Source organism: Pristiophorus japonicus, chromosome 1 (assembly GCF_044704955.1).
Source record: "Pristiophorus japonicus isolate sPriJap1 chromosome 1, sPriJap1.hap1, whole genome shotgun sequence".
Lineage (NCBI taxonomy): Eukaryota > Metazoa > Chordata > Chondrichthyes > Pristiophoridae > Pristiophorus > Pristiophorus japonicus.
The window spans coordinates 321730118-321743324 of record NC_091977.1 but is presented as its reverse complement, the minus strand read 5'-3'; positions in this window follow the sequence as shown (position 1 = coordinate 321743324).

Sequence of the window (13207 nt, the reverse complement as noted above, 5' to 3'; positions counted from 1 at the left end):
AACTCTCTGAGTGAAGAAGTTTCTCCTTATCTCGGTCCTAAATGGCTTACCCCTTATCCTTAGACTGTGACCCATGATTCTGGACTTCCCCAACATCGGGAACATTCTTCCTGCATCTAACCTGTCCAGTCCCGTCAGAATTTTATATGTTTCTATGAGATCCCCTCTTATTCTTCTAAACTCCAGTGAATACAGGCCCAGTCGATCCAGTCTCTCCTCATATGTCAGTCCCGCCATCCTGGGAATCAGTCTGGTGAACCTTCGCTGCACTCCCTCAATAGCAAGAACGTCCTTCCTCAGTTTAGGAGACCAAAACTGAACACAATATTCCAGGTGAGGCCTCACCAAGGTCCTGTACAACTGCATCAAGACCTCACTGTTCCTATACTCAAATCCCCTAGCTATGAAGGCCATCATGCCATTTGCTGCCTTCATCGCCTGCTGTACCTGCATGCCAGCTTTAAATGACTGATGTACCATGACACCCAGGTCTCGTTGCACCTCCCCTTTTCCTAATCGGCCGCCATTCAGATAATATTCTGCCTTCATGTTTTTGCCACCAAAGTGGATAACCTCACATTTATCCACGTTATACTGCATCTGCCATGCATTTGCCCACTCACCTAACCTGTCCAAGTCACCCTGCAGCCTCTTAGCATCCTCCTCACAGCTCACACCGCCACCCAGCTTAGTGTCATCTGCAAACTTGGAGATATTACACTCAATTCCTTCATCTAAATCATTGATGTATATTGTAAATAGTTGGGGTCCCAGCACTGAGCCCTGTGGCACCCCAATAGTCACTGCCTGCCATTCTGAGAAGGACCCGTTTATCCCGACTCTCTGCTTCCTGTCTGCCAACTAGTTCTCTATCCATGTCAATACATTACCCCCAATACCATGTGCTTTAATTTTGCACACCAGTCTCTTGTATGGGACTTGTCAAAAGCCTTTTGAAAGTCCAAATACACCACATCCACTGGTTCTCCCTTGTCCACTCTGCTAGTTACATCCTCAAAAAATTCTAGAAGATTTGTCAAGCATGATTTCCCTTTCATAAATCCATGCTGACTTGGACCGATCCTGTCACTGCTTTCCAAATGCGCTGCTACTTCATCTTTAAGCCAAAGGAGCTGAATATTTTAAACTGGAGAGTTTGCAAATCTTATAGGAGCAGGATTTCCTCAGAGCTGCTCTTTCTCCACCGCCGTAACTTCGCTATAAGTAGGCCAGAAACTCCGGGGTCTCCATTGTACTGACACTGAAGTTACGACGCTAAAGCGAGAGCTGCTCCAAGAAACTCCAAGATCATGGGTAGAGATGGGCTGGCAACATTGTGTCCTATCTTTTTCAACATGTTTATTGATTTTAGAAGCTTACGGCACATAAGGATGGCATTTGTGCCATTGTATCTATGCCAGCTCTTTACTAGAACAATCCAAAACGAATCTCACAGCACTGCACTCTTCCATATTCCTCTATCTTTCTCGATTTTAAAATTCTCATCCTTATTTTCAAATCACTCCATGGCCTCACCCTCTCTCTATCTTTGTAATCTTCTCCAGCCATACGACCCTCTGAGAACTTAGTGTTCCTCCAATTATGGCCTCATGTGCATCCCTGACTTTAATTGCTTCACCATTGGTAGCCGTGCCTTCAGCTGCCGAAGCCCTAAGCCCTGGAAATCCCTCTCTAAACCTCTCCACCTCTCTACCTCCTTTAAGATGCTCCTTAAAACCTACCTCTTTGACCAAGCTTTTGCTCACCTGTCCGAATATCTCCTTATGTGGCTCAGTGTCAAAACCTCTCCTGTGAAGCACTTTGGAATGTTTTACTACATTACAGGAGCTATATAATTGCAAGTTATTGTTTCAACTCTTTTAATATGCGGTGGTCTCTCCATGATAACACTTTCCATGCTTTAACAATTCTTACATAAAGAATTTCTCCCAGCCTCTCTCCTCACTCTCTTGGGAACTATTTTAAAATGATGGCCCCTTCTCACTGACTTCCCCACCAGAGGAAATAGTCTTTCCATATTCACCCTTTATCATTTTTAAAATCTTTCCTAATCGCCTCAGCCTTCTCTACTCCAGTGGACGGTGTTATCTGTGGCCCAGTGTGTAGCACTCTGACCTCCGAGTCAGTAGGTAGTAGGTTCAAATTCCACTCCAGAGACTTGAGCACAAAATCTAGACTGACAATCCCCGTGCAGTGCTGAGGGAGTGTTGCACTGTCGGAGGTGTCGTCTTTCAGATGAGATGTTAAACCGAGGCCTGTCTCTTCTCTCAGGTGGATGTAAAAGATACCATGGCACTTTTTCAAAAAGGAGCAGGGAAGTCCTGGTCAATAATTATCCCTTAATGAACATCACTAAAACAGATTATCTGGTCATTATCACATTGCTGTTTGTGGGAGTTTGCTGTATGCAAATTGGCTGTTGCGTTCCTTACATTACAACAGTGACTACACTTCAGGTACTTCATCGGCTTTAAAGTGCTTTGGAGCATCCTGAGGTCGTGAAAGGCGCTATATAAACGCAAGTCTTTCCTTTCGTCGAAGGGGTGCCACTATTTCAAGCTGCAGTTTCTCATCTCTGGTATCCTGGTGATCATGATGCTGTATTCTCTCTTTGTGGGAGATGGGGTAATTAGGTGGTAGGTACCAAGAACAGTTTCGTCATGACATTCAACTTGTCTTCCTTTTCATGCTGCACCATACATAATGTAACAGTGAACCTGATGATGAAACCCTAATTTAATTCCATCTACCAATTGGCAGTGTCAGTGCTGGCTCAGTGTGTAGCACCCTCACCTCTGAGTTAGAAGGTTGTGGATTCAAGTCCCACTCCAGAGTTAGAAATGCTTTGTACAATTAATACACCAAAGTTGCACAAAAAACACTAAGTACTATGGAGAAGATTTGAGATTCAGTTCTGGTAAGGTGGAGCAATATTATTGTAATATTTCCAGTGCGGTCTCGATGGGCTCAATGGCCTGCTTTGATGCTATACTATTCTATGAAGTCACACGTCTCCTCAGCTACTCATTCTGATCTCTCTTCTTGTCCTCTTGCATTTACATAGCTTGTACATAGCGTTTGTAGCACAGAAACAGGTTATTTTGCCCAACTGGTCCATGCCGGTGTTTATGCTCCACATGAATCTCATCCCACCGCTCTTCATTTAACCCTATCAGCATAACCTTCTATTCCTTTCTCCCACATGCATTTGTACCAACCCATCATGAATAGAGGGAAAAGGATACCAGCATCCAGGCTCCTCTGCTTCTGGCTTTGCCAGGAGTTTTCTGGCACTTGCCCACTCCCTGCCAAGATGGCCATTTGGGATGCACTAGACAACAAGCCAGAAGGGGGTGTGTACAGGATGATACATAGAACACAAGTGGGCAAGGGGATCTGGGAGTGGGGGAGTGGGAGATGAGGAAGCAGATATTTTTGTCCAGATGGTCCAACCTTGGATGAGAAGCCTCAGGAAACAAATCTCAGAGGTTCTTGTGTTCAAATCCTTCCATGGCTCGCCCCCCCGCCCCGCTCCGCCCTCTAGCCCTAAACCCTCAGAGAACTCTGCACTCCTCCAATTCTGACCTCTTGAGCATTCTCGATTTTAATCACTCCATCATTGGTGGCCGTGCCTTCAGCTGCCTGGGCCTTAAGCTCAGAAATTCCCTCCCTAATTCTCTTCGCCTCGCTGCCTCTCTCTCCTTTAAGTTCTTCCTCAGAACCTTCCTCTTTTGCCCAAGTGTTTGGTCACCTATCCTAATATCTCCTTATGTTGCTCGGTGTTAAATTTAGTTTTATAACACTCCCGTGAAGTGCCTTGTGACATTTTTACTATGTTAACGGCGCTAAATAAATGCAAATTGTTGTTCTACCTTTACTGGAAGGATACTTTGAGGAGCACCAAATGTATGGGGACATCAGCGGTCGAGGAGTCAGTTGGAAGAGTACATCTGTGATACCATGATGGATATGTGCGGAGCGCACAGTCTACCCCGGAGTGTGTGGTAGTTCTAGGAAAATCTGTAGCACAGGCCTACAGAGGTCCTGAGGCCACTCTTTTCTCTATCATGGATGCATCAGCCACTGCCGCAGAGACCTCGGATGCCAGTATGAATTAAAAATATATATATAAAGGGCAGGCAATTATCAACTCTTGTAATAGACCAAAATTACTGTTCTACTTTTTGTTTCTCAGCTGCAATCAGTATGAGGAATGTTGATTCAGTTGTTTTCTAATTAGCTTGTTATTGGAACTCATATGAAAACCGCGGAAATATTTTTTGGGGGATTTTGTTTTTAGGTGAGGCAATTCGTTGCAAAGGGCAGCTGTCAAAACACCCGAGTTTTTTTGGCACTGCCACCTGCTGTGGTGGATCTCACTTATTTCATCATTGCTTTGCGTAAGGTGTAAGTTCAAAAAAACGACTTGTGCAAACTGTCAGCCGAAAAAAAAAACAATCTCCAATCACACGGCCTGCACATGGTGTGAAACATTAGCACTCGCTTCTAAAAATAAAGAGAAAGAGAGAGAGAAAATGGAATTTCCCCCTCCTCGTTCTTCCAGAAATCAGGTCCTTTCCTGCTGTGATCCCTGTCATTGATTTGGCCTCATTGATCTGTCTCCTTGAGGTCAAATTACTACAGACTATCACAAGACAAGCACACGGTCCTATCCTGTGACTCACTTCGTTAGAACTTTTCCAACTGCACCTGCTACCTAGATGCTATTTAAAACAGAAGCCAAATGATTTATAATAGGGTCTAATAAATAAATACATTTAAAAAACATTTTGTTATCTAACTCAACATTATTGTATAAAATGCATCTGATATCCATTCCCTCCACCACCAGGTGTGGTTATGTACTATCAAGAGGAGGCACTGCAGCAACTCACCAGGGCTTGACAGGGTGGATGCTAGGAGGATGTTTCCCCTGACTGGAGAGTCTAGAACTAGGGGGTCACAGTCTCAGAATAAGGGGTCGGCCATTTAGGACTGAAATGAAAAAAAATGTTTTCACTCAAAGGGATTGTGAATCTTTGGAATTCCCTAACCACTACAGCTGTGGAGGCTCATTCATTGAGTATAGTCAAGACAGAGATCGCTAGATTTTTGGATATGAAGGGAATCAAGGGATATGGAGATAGTGCGAGAAAGTGGAGTTGAGGTAGAAGATTCTTATTGAATGGCGGAACGGGCTCGAAGGGCCGAATGGCTTACTCCTGCTCCTAATTCTTACGTTATGTTTACCAAGCTTACCTTCGATAGCACCTCCCAGCCCCTGTGACCTCTACCATAAAGAAGAACAAAAAGAAGCAGCAAGATAATGGGCAACAGCAAGTTCTCGCGAAGGCACACTCCAACCTGACTTGGACATGTACTGCTGTTCCTTCATCGTCACTGGGTCAATACCCTGAACATCCCTACCTAGCACCACCGTCACCACAAGGGCAGCAACAATTCATTGTCACCTTCTCGGGGCAACTAGGAAAAAGAAAGACTTACATTTATATGGTGCCTTTCATGATCACTGGACGTCTCAAAGCACTTTACAGCCAATGAAGTACTTTTGGAGTGTAGTCACTGTTGTAATGTGGGAAACGAGGCAAACAATTTGCGCAGAGCAAGCTCCCACAAACAGAAATGTGATAATGATCAGATAAACTGTTTTTGTTATGTTGATTGAGGATAAATATTGGCCAGGACACCAGGGATAACTCCTCTGCTCGTCTTCGAATAGTGCCATGGGATCTTTTAAGTCCACCTGAGAGAGCCAACGGGGCCTCGGTTTAACGCCTCATCTGAAAGGCGGCACCTCCGACAGTACAGCGGAGAGCTCCCTCAGCACTGAACTGGAGTGTGAGCCTAGATTTATGTGCTCAAGTCCCTGGAATGGGACTTGAACCCACAATATTCTGACTCAGAGGCAAGGGTGCTACCTATTATGTATTTAACCCTTTGTAACCTGCATGACACCTGGACACAGAGGGCCCACCTGTTGGAGTCCCAAGAGATCCCAGCATCCTTGGGAGTACAGTATATGAGCAGGCCACCCACGAGGCACCTGCACTCTGGAATCTTATTAAAGGAGCTAAGGTCACACTTGCTCATTACACACAGTACTCAGTTTCACCCTTTATTATGAGTGTATCAATTGGCGACGAGGTAACGAACAACCGCGTGAAAATGCAAATAACAGTCGGCATCCTGGAGAAGTTCTCAGAAGGGGACGATTGGGAGGCCTTCATGGAGAGACGTGGCCAATACTTTGTGGCCAATGAGCTGGAAGGGGACGAGAATGCTACCAAACAAAGGGCGATCCTCCTAACTGTCTGTAGGGCAACAACCTATGGCCTCATGAAAAATCTACTGGCTCCGGCAAAACCAACAGAGAAATCCTACGGATAATTGTGTACACTGGTCCGGGAGCACCTAAATCCTAAGGAAAGTGTTTTGATGGCGAGATAGTGGTTCTACACGTGTCAACGATCGGAGGGCCAGGAAGTGGCGAGCTACGTCGCCGAACTAAGGCGCCTCGCAGGACATTGTGAGTTTGAGGGATTCCTAGAACAAATGCTCAGAGACTTTTTTGTACTGGGCATTGGATATGAGACAATCCTTCGCAAACTGTTGACTGTAGAAACTCCGAATCTAAGTAAAGCCATAATGATAGCCCAGGCATTTATGTTCACCAGCGACAACACCAAGCAGATTTCACAGAATAAAGAAGTTTCGGCCAGTACTGTGCATAAAGTAACGTCGGTCTTGAGCAGAAATGTACATGGCAGAACGTACACACCGGCTGCTGCGGCCCGACCTCAGATGACCCAGAGTCTGCCATCAATCGTTAATACGAGGCAGTTAACACCTTGTTGGCGCTGTGGAGGTGATCATCGGCCCCATCAATGCCGCTTTAAGCGCTATGCGTGCAATGGTTGCAGAACAATGGGTCACCTCCTACGAATGTGCAGGTGAGCTGAAAACCCTGCAAACCACCACGTTGCAGAGAAAGATCGATCCACCATGGATCAGGCTGAATTGGAGACTCGAACTGAGGAGGCAGAAGTGTACGGGGTACACACATTCACCACGAAATGTCCACCAATAAGGTTGAAAGTTGAACTGAACGGCATTCCAGTATCTATGGAACTGGAAATGGGGGCAAGTCAGTCCATTATATGTAAAAAGGCCTTCGCCAGGCTGTGGGGCAAAAAGGTACACAGGCCCAAGCTCAACCCCATTCACACCAAATTAAGGACTTACACCAAGGAACTAATCCCTGTAATTGGCAGTGCAGAAGTCAAAGTCTCCTATGACGGAGCAGTACATGAACTCCCGCTGTGGATTGTACCAGGAAATGGCCCCACGTTGTTTGGCAGAAGCTGACTGGGAAAAGTCCTCTGGAACTGGGACGACATCTGAGCGCTTTCGTCTGTCGACGACACCTGATGTACCCAGGTTCTGAGCAAGTTTCCATCTTTGTTCGAGCCAGGCATCGGAAGCTTCTCGGGGGCGAAAGTGCCGATCCATTTGGTTCCCGGTACGCGACCCATCCACCACAAGGCTCGGGCGGTACCGTACATGATGCGTGAAAAAGTGGAAATTGAGCTGGACAGGCTGCAACGTGAAGGCATCATCGCACCGGTGGAATTCAACGAGTGGGCCAGTCTGATTGTCCCAGTACTTAAGGAGGACGGTACAGTTAGAATTTGTGGGGGCTATCAAGTAACGATTAACCGTTTTTCGCTGCAGGACCAGTACCCGCCAGCCAAGGCAGAAGACCTATTTGCGACCATGGCTGGAGGGAAGATGTTCCCCAAGCTGGACCTGACCTCGGCCTACATGACGCAGGAGCTGCAGGAGTCTTCGAAAGACCTCACCTGCATCAACACGCACAAAGATCTGTTTATCTACAAGCGGTGCCCGTTCGGGATTCGGTCGGCCGCGGCGATCTTCCAGCAGAACATGGAGAGCCTGCTAAAGTCGGCTCCTTGCAGGACGACATATTGGTTACAGGTCGGGACACCATGGAGCTTACCTGAAGAATCTGGAGGAGGTTCTTAGTCGGTTGGATCGTGTGTGTTTTCCTGGCACATTCTTGGGAAGAAGAATCGCAGCAGATGGCATCAGACCCACCAACGCCAAGACGGAGGCGATCAAGAACGCGCCGTGACCACAGAACGTGACGGAGCTGTGATCTCTCCTGGGATTCCTTAACTATTTCGGTAGTTTCCTACCTGGGTTAAGCACCCTGCTAGAACCCCTGCATGCGCTACTGCGCAAGGGAGAAGACTGGGTATGGGGGAATTCACAAGAGGCTGCCTTTAAGAAAGCCAGAAATCTGTTGTGTTCTAACAAACTGCTTGTCCTATATAACCCTTGTAAACGATTAGTGCTAGCTTGCGATGCGTCATCATACGGGGTCGGGTGTGTGCTCCAACAGGCTAACAAATCGGGGATTTTGCAAATGGTCACTTCTTATGCGTCCAGGAGTTTGTCCAAGGCCGAAAGGGCCTACAGCATGGTTGACAAGAGGCACTGGCGTGCGTTTATGGGGTAAAAAAAATGTACCAGTACTTATTTGGCCTCAAGTTTGAGCTTGAAACTGACCACAAGCCGCTCATATTGCTGTTCTCGGAGAGCAAAGGGATTAATACCAATGCCTCTGCCCGCATCCAAAGATGGGCGCTCACGCTGTCGGCATACAAGTATGTAATCCACCACGGACCGGGCACAGAGAACTGCGCAGATGCTCTCAGCCAGCTGCCATTGCCCACCACTGGGGTGGAAATGGCACAGTCAGCGGACTTGCTCATGGTCATGGAGGCATTCGAGAACGAGAAGTCCCTCATTACAGCCCACCAGATCAGGACCTGGACCAACCAGGATCCTTTACTATCCTTGGTAAAAAAACTGTGTCATCCATGGTTGCTGGTCCGGTGTCCCAATGGAGATGCAGGAGGTGATTAAGCCATTCCACAGAAGCAAAGACGAGTTGTCCCTGCAGGCGGACTGTCTATTGTGGGGCAATTGCATGGTCTTGCCCAAGAAAGGCAGAGACATATTCATATGTGAACTGCACAGCACCCACTCTGGCATCGTAATGATGAAAGCCATAGCCAGATCCCATGTGTGTTGGCCCGGCAGCGACTCAGATTTAGAGTCATGCGTGCGCCAGTGCAACACTTGCTCTCAGCTGAGCAATGCACCCAGAGTGGCACTGCTAAGTTTGTGGTCGTTGCCCTCCAAACCGTGGTCGAGGATCCATGTAGACTATGCGGGCCCATTCCGAGGCAAAATGTTTTTGGTTGTTATGGATGCTTACTCAAAATGAATTGAATGTGCAAGAATGTCTGTAAGCAAGTCCACAGCCACCATTGAAAGCCTACAAGCCGTGTTTGCCACGCACGGCTTGCCTGATGTCCTAGTCAGCGACAATGGGCCGTGCTTCACCAGTGCTGAATTCAAGAAATTCATGACCCGCAACGGGATCAAACACGTCACATCTGCCCCGTTCAAGCCCGCATCCAACGGCCAGGTAGAATGGGCAGTTCAGACCATCAAGCAAAGCTTGAAACGTGTGTCGGAAGGCTCCCTGCGGACCTGGTTGTCCCGAGTGCTGCTCAGCTACCGCACCAGACCTCATTCACTCACCGGGGTGCTCATGAAAAAGGCACTTAAATCAAGGCTCTCTCTTGTCCACCCTGATCTCCATGATCACGTGGAGGGCAAGCGTCATCAACAAAGTGTGTACCATGACTGCGCAAATTTGTCACGTGATATTAAGATCAATGATCCTGTGTTTGTGCTCAATTATGGACATGGTCCCAAATGGCTCGCTGGCATGGTCACAGCCAAAGAGGGGAGTAGGGCGTTTCAGGTTAAATTGGCCAATGGACAAATGCACAGAAAACATTTGGACCAAATCAAATTGCGGTTCACCAACAGCTATGAACAACCTGAAGAGGACACCACCAACTTTGACCTTCCAATACACACACAAGTGGCAACTGACATCATAGTTGACCACAAAACCGAACTCACCATCCCCAGCAGCCCGGCAAGGCCGGCTGCCCAACAGCCCAGTGAAGAACTGACCAACTCACCCACACCCGCATGTGTACCGAGACAATCGACAAGGAAGAGTAAAGCCCCAGATCGTCTCACCTTTAAATAACTGTACTGTTGACTTCACGGGGGAGTGATGTTATGTATTTAACCCTTTGTAACCTGCATGACACCTGACCACCAGAGTGTTCATCTGTTGGAATCCCAAGGGATCCCAGCATCCCTTGGGAGATCACAGTATTTCAGCAGGCCACCCACGAGGTACCTGCACTCTGGAATCTTATTAAAGGAGCTAAGGTCACACTTGCTCATTACACACAGTACTCAGCCTTACCCTTTATTATGAGTATATCACTACCCACTGATTTACAGCTGACACTTAAATATAATGCAGGGGTCAGTAAGATTTTTTTTAAATCATGAAAGAAATTGTTATCAAACTCCAGAAATCTCAGTTATGCCAATATCAGGTGACTTTGAGCTGTGCTGCACCTAAATATTGGGGTGTAAATCTACACAAGCATATTATTCGTGAAAACCTAGGAAACTTATGTGAACTGGTCTTTTGTATGGGGAGGGCAAAACTGTAAGAAAGCAGCAGAGGAATTGGCCGCACATATCTTGGAAGCAGTGCAAACGATCAATGAAGTGTTTCAGTTTAAATCTATTACAAGTGAATTTCTTGTTATGGATTTCTGGCACAATGCTGCTCTTACAACAACAACAACTTGTATTTAGATAGCGCCTTTAATGTAGTAAAACGTACCAAGGCCCTTCACAGGAGTGTTATAAGGCAAAAGGAGCGACAATAAATGCAGCCTAGCCAGTGTCGGCTACATTTCAAGAACAAATAAAAAGAACACAAGATTTTAAAAGGCAGAAGATTAAAACATTTGGTGGACATAACATGGATGTTTGTTTGACATGTTCTCTTAAGATTCCAGGTATTCCTCGCACCCAAAAAATCAAGTGACTGGGAGTACACTAATTCCCTCAAGAATAACTGCCCTCTAAGCTGTAGATTGATTAACTAGTCGCTGGCTGTTCTGACTTTGGGATTCGTTTAGCATATCATTACACTGCCATTTCTACATTGCTGCAAAACAGTTTTATGCTACCTATCAACAACAACTCGCATTTATATAGCACCTTTAATGCAGAAGGAACATTTCAATGCATTTTTCAGAAGTATGAGCAAAAACATAGCCAAAGAAGTCGAGATTAGGAGTGGTGACCAACAGCTTGGTCAAAAAGGTTGGGTGTTAAGCAAAGTCTTCAAGTAGGAGGAAGGATTTAGCGAGGAAATTCGAGAAAATGAGACTTAGGCACGGTCATCAGTGGTGAGGTAAAGTGAGAGGGGATGGACAAGTGGCTAAAGTGAGAGGAACAGAGAGTTTGGGGGCATGGAGGGCTGTAGGTGTTTTTTTTCATTTGTTCTAGGGCAATGGCTACATTTATTGCCCAGCCCTATGTGTCCTGAGAAGATGGTGGTGGACCTTCTCCTTGAAGTGCTTGCGGTCCTTGTGTTGATGGTGTTTCCACAATGGTTTAAGGTAGGGCATTCCAGGATATTGTGACAATGAAGGGACATTGGTGTATGTCTAAGTTAAGTGTGATTTGGAAGGGGAACTTGGAAGTGATGGATGTTCCTATGTCATTGCTGCTCTTGTCCTTCGTGGTGGTCGGAGTTGTGGGGTTGGTAGGTACTGTTGAAATAGCCTTGGTGAGCTGCTGCAGTGCACCCTGTAGATTGTACATATTGGCTTATGTGTCCCCCATGGTCAATCCACACGTGATCGTGTCAACTGAAAGGGATTTCAGTCCCTTAATGTCCAATTAGGGCAGGACTACAGGCATCGAAGAAGAGCAGGGGAATACTCCTCAGTGTTCTGGGTCAATATTTATCCCTCAACCAACATCACTAAAAAAACAGATGATCTGGCCATTATCACATTGCTGTTTGTGGGAGCTTGCTATGTGCAAATTGGCTGCCAAATTTCCTACATTACAACAATGATTGTAAAGTGCTTTTTGACGTCCTGAGGTCATGAAAGGTGTTATGAAAATGCAAGTTCTTTCTTTCATAGGTTTCTGTGTGTCAATACGTTTAAAAAGTATTTGGATGTGCATTTGAAGTGCCATAACCTACAAGGTTATGGACCAAGAGCTGGAAAGTGGGATTAGACTGGATAGCTCTCTGTCGGCCGGCATGGACACGATGGACCGAAATGGCCTCCTTCCGTGCTGTAAATTTCTATGAATGCCCCATATGCATCCTTTAGCAGTCCAATGTCCCTGCATGCTTTCAGAATCAAGGGCAAGGTGCTTGCTGGCATCTTGGAGACAAGGGATATCCAATATGACCACGTCTTGAGAAAGACCACCGGTGAAGTGGAGGAATGCCACAATGAGGCTCACACCTGAAACTCCCATTGAAAATGAACAACTGAAAGGAAGATTCTGGTGCCTAAATAGACAGTTGCAGGAGGGTGTAATTACACCATGACAAGTTAACACATACAGTTCCTAACATAAATAGTGAGAAAGGATATTGGCTCAGAAAATCAAGATGTAGAATCAGTCTGGGTGGAGCTAAGGAGCACCAAGGGGCAGAAAACATTGGTGGGAGTTGTCTATAGGCCTCCAAACAGTAGTTGTAGTGTAGGGGACGGTATCAAACAGGAAATTAGAGATGCATGTAACAAGCGTACTACAGTAATCATAGGTGACTTTACATATAGGCTGGTCAAAACAAATTAGTAATAATACTGTGGCAGATGAATTCCTGGAGTATGTACGAGATGGTTTTTAGACCAGTTTGTTGAAGAGCCGACCAGGGAACAGGCTATCCTAGATTGGGTATTGTGTAATGAGAAGGGGTCAATTAACAGTCTTGTTGTACGGAGTCCTTTAGGGAAGAGTGACCATAACATGATTGAATTCTTTATTAAGAAGGAAAGTGAAATAGTCCATCCGAAACTAGGGTCCTAAATCTAAACAAAGGAAACTACGAAGGTATGAGGAATGAATTGGCTATGATAGATTGGGAAGATTCATTAAAAAGCACGACGGTGGATAGGCAATGGCTAATATTTAAGGAACGAATGCATGAATTGCA